Raw genomic sequence first — 3743 nt, 5'->3', positions numbered from 1 at the left:
AAAAACTTACTTGGAAAAAAAAAAAATATATATATAATAAAAATTAATAAAATAGTAATAATAATACAATTAATAAAAACTAGTGTAATAGCATGATAGTATTTAGTTAACATTTATTTTTATTTCAAGTGATGAAAAGTTTTTTTATGGTTTTAGTTGACTATATTAACTCTTTTATGCATTTGGCAGACACTTTTATCCAAAGCATCTTGCATTTAATATATGCGTCATATCAGATAATGCATTCCCTGGGAATCGAACCCATGACCTTGTGTTGCTTGCGGCATGCTCTACTTCTTGAACTCTTTACATTGTATTGGCTCTTGCTCTCTAGGTCACCGCAATGCCAACAGATTTAGCAGTACATGAGATCTGATCAGGAAGTTTATTTTGTGGTTTGTAGAAATAACCTCTTTCCTCATTCCTTCTCTTTCCAGTCTTTCTGTAGGTCTGCAACACTCTCTCAGGAGTCGATCTGTAATGTTTTCAGAGCCGCTCTATCCCTCCATCTTCTGTCTGACATCTCTAACCGCTCAACAAAAGACCTAATGAAGCAGAGGAGGAGGAATATTTGCCTGGTAATTAAGAAAAATGAAAAGGGGCGACACAGAGTTTGTCATGTGCCCTGTAATTGTCCTTTACTCTATGAGGTCCACTTTATTCTTCTTTTCTCCTTTTCACCCTCTTCTTGACCCATTACTTCATGCATGTAATGAATGGGAGGCGCTGTGAATGCCTCGTTTTGCTATCAAAGATAACGCTGTTTGTTAGCTTTCCGTAGACCTCCAACAAACGACAGTTTCTGGCTTTTTGTGGGATTTGGTTGCATATTGGTTTTGGTTGCGGGACAGATGAAAGGTTCACTAGTGACAAAGGGACATGTGGCCCTTCATATGAAATTAATTATTTTTAGAAGAGCCTATTCAGAGTGTAATTCCATCAGATAGCTGTTGAGATGTCGAGAAATATCGCTCTATTCAGACGACAATAAATGACTTTGTCCCGCTCAACAATGCCCTGTTTTGTGAAGAGATAGCTTTTGGGAAGCTGCTTTTAATGGTTCCCAGAGGAAGTCGAGCCTTTGTGAGCAATCGTTATTATTTGGAATCGATCTCCAAAAGCATTTTTATGCTCAGTTTGTGCAGCCAAATGTCATCGTAAAATCAAAACTGACCCTTTTAATGTGCTTTTCGTTGCATTTTGTTCCAAATTAAAATGGTGTTTTTGTTTTAATAATCTTTCATTAATGTTTTTCTGCTCTGCCTCCGAGAAGACTCTTATTTTCAGATGAAGTCATGAAACCCTTAATTTTTCTGACTTTGTTCTGGTACATAACTTCCACTTTTTATGATGCAATCAATTCCTGATTGATAAAATCAAGCTGTACATTACAATTTTTCATTTGATATCATGTTTCCCTTTAATTAAAATGTTTTAAATATTGTTTCATGTTGACTTTATTTATAGTTTTTTTTTTTTAGACATATCCAAACCAGTGTTGTTTTAGTATCATTGAGATAATATAGTTGTTATTAGTATTTTGAATATTAAAAACTGTACTATTATAGTTTTTTATTGATATTCTGAATGAGTTTTTTTTATTTTTCATTTTAGTTTTAGTTAAAGTTTTGATAATTGTGTTATTTTTTGTCAGTTTTTATTAATATTTTGAATATGAAAACGTACAGTTTTTATCGATAGTTTGAATTAGTTTTCATTTTTAGATTTGTCATTTTAATTTTAGTTAGTTTTAGTAATTTTGATGTGTTTTGTCAGTTTTTATTACTATTTTGAATATAAAACTACACAGTTATAGTGTTTGATAGTTTAAATTCGTTTTTAAAATATGTTTTTCATTTTAATTTTAATTAAAGTTTTAATTTGTTATTTTATTTCTCAGTTTTGATGAATTTTTTTTTTAGACATATCCAAACCAGTGTTGTTTTAGTATCATTGAGATAATATAGTTGTTATTAGTATTTTGAATATTAAAAACTGTACTATTATAGTTTTTTATTGATATTCTGAATGAGTTTTTTTTATTTTTCATTTTAGTTTTAGTTAAAGTTTTGATAATTGTGTTATTTTTTGTCAGTTTTTATTAATATTTTGAATATGAAAACGTACAGTTTTTATCGATAGTTTGAATTAGTTTTCATTTTTAGATTTGTCATTTTAATTTTAGTTAGTTTTAGTAATTTTGATGTGTTTTGTCAGTTTTTATTAATATTTTGAATATAAAACTACACAGTTATAGTGTTTGATAGTTTAAATTTGTTTTTAAAATATGTTTTTCATTTTAATTTTAAAGTTTTAATTTGTTATTTTATTTCTCAGTTTTGATGAATATTTTGATTAATGCTTTGATATATTATATTTTCCTTTTTAAATTTTGTTTCAGCTTTAGTGATTTTGTTGTGCTTTTTAGTTTTTATTAATATTTTGAATATTGAATACTATTTTAGTTTTTATTGATAGTTTGAATTAGTTTGTATTTGTATGTTTTTATATTATATTTTTATTAATTTTTTATTTATTTTGTAATTTTAGTTATTGTGGTACATTAAGCAAAATCAAAATAATAAATGTTGCCTTGGAAACTAAAATAAAATAGTGTAAATTATTATTATTATTATTATTATTATTATACTTTCAGTTGACTACAATAACCCTGATCCAAATAATACTATTGTCACAGTGGCCATCATTTAAAATGCTGCAAAATCGTATTTATCAGCTGACCGCTCATCATAACAACAGCTTTTGATTTCTGACATGCACAGAATGCAACCATGCAGCCGTATCGAGCGTTTCCATGTAAAACGTCACTGAATGGAGTTTTCTGCATGCCGACACACGTTTCATTCCGTTCTCATTTCTTGCAAATGAAAGCACATTGCGACCCGGCGCAAGCCGCTAACGTAATTTCCCAACACACATCGCTCACGATATCAGGCTCTGGCAGAATTCAAATCTTCTGCTCCAGAGGGGCCATTCGAGTGCGCAGAGGGTGGCCTAATGATGCCTGTGTGGCTTTAATGCTGTTTATGAAGGTAATAATAGTAGCGTACAGGTCTAATGACAGTGGTCAAAGTAATAGCAGCCCGGGCGCACTCACACAGAGGTGCTACTGTGTGCCGAGATTACTCTGTCATTGTAGCAGCGGGTCATGCAGCTCTCAATGTTCAGGACTGTGATTTGGAGAGCTGAAGTGTGTGTGTGTGTGTGTGATGCTACATGCTGAGACTGACTGTGCTGCAGCATGGGATGCGTTCAGAGTTTGCAGGAGATGTGATGTGTTCGAGCGACTAGAAATCAGTGATAGAGTATTCACAATTATACACTTCATGTGATTTTATTCATCAGTAGTCTTTTTAATGGCAGATAATTTGGCAAATCATTTTCCATAAGCATGTAATTAGATTAGCGACTTTCAAGAATAAGAGCGTTATGATTGTTTTTATTTCAACTTCAGTAGCTAAAATGATGTTACAGTTTGAATAATTTCTGTGAATCAGTTCAAACTGTCCATTTCAATGAACTCTGATTCAAAACAATTCGTTAAGTCATTCCAGAAGGTTCACAGAATGATTTATTATTTTGGTAACACTTTACAATAAGGTCTCATTTGTTAACATAAGTTAATGCATTAGTTAACATGACATAAAAACTGACTTTGAGCAATATATATTTTACAGCATGTATCAATAAAATAAAATAGTATATATAATATAATAATAATA

At 30.8% G+C, this 3743-nt stretch overlaps 1 protein-coding gene across 1 annotated transcript in view; it reads left to right on the top strand.

Moving 5' to 3' along the window:
* The first annotated feature begins 522 nt into the window (after nt 1-522).
* The window catches only part of cdh22 (cadherin 22), a 152446-nt gene continuing 149225 nt past the window's right edge, over nt 523-3743 (top strand). The window contains exon 1 of the mRNA XM_016552644.1: nt 523-578. The gene's annotated coding sequence lies outside the window, so the exon portion shown is untranslated. The remainder of the gene's footprint in view (nt 579-3743) is intronic.

The sequence above is a fragment of the Sinocyclocheilus rhinocerous genome, unplaced genomic scaffold (assembly GCF_001515625.1).
Source record: "Sinocyclocheilus rhinocerous isolate Xijiao unplaced genomic scaffold, SAMN03320098_v1.1 scaffold795, whole genome shotgun sequence".
Classification (NCBI taxonomy): domain Eukaryota; kingdom Metazoa; phylum Chordata; class Actinopteri; order Cypriniformes; family Cyprinidae; genus Sinocyclocheilus; species Sinocyclocheilus rhinocerous.
Note: the sequence above shows the minus strand (reverse complement) of the source record. Positions and strands in the feature narration are given on the sequence as shown.